Below are 421 nucleotides of genomic sequence, written 5' to 3'. Positions count from 1 at the left end.
ACTGAAAATATGGAGCAGTAAATATAAGTCTTTGCACAGAATATTAAGAAAAAACAAGTTGTGTATTTCTGGTATTTGACATTCTTTTAACGATGGCACTTATACAAAATTATACATAGACTCGGGATGATTAAGTTGATCTCGTTGCACCGATCCTTACCTTAGCAGTTCAGTGATGGCTTCTGAAGCGTTGATCTTTTTTGAAGAACCTCAGTACGTGTTTTCATCGGGAGCATTTAAATGGTAACCACTTTTCTGACAAAATGATTATCAGTGGTAGCAATTCCAATGTTGATTTGGAAATGTAAAAATTTTGCCATTCCAGCTGTTTGCCTCTGTTCCCTTGCAGGTTTCCCTGCCACGTCGTGCCAAGTGCTCCAAGGGAGGGAGTGGGAGATCTGGAACAGGTCGGGGGCCTTTT

This window comes from Egretta garzetta, unplaced genomic scaffold, assembly GCF_000687185.1.
Source record: "Egretta garzetta isolate BGI_Z169 unplaced genomic scaffold, ASM68718v1 scaffold425, whole genome shotgun sequence".
Classification (NCBI taxonomy): Eukaryota; Metazoa; Chordata; class Aves; order Pelecaniformes; family Ardeidae; genus Egretta; species Egretta garzetta.
Note: the sequence above shows the minus strand (reverse complement) of the source record.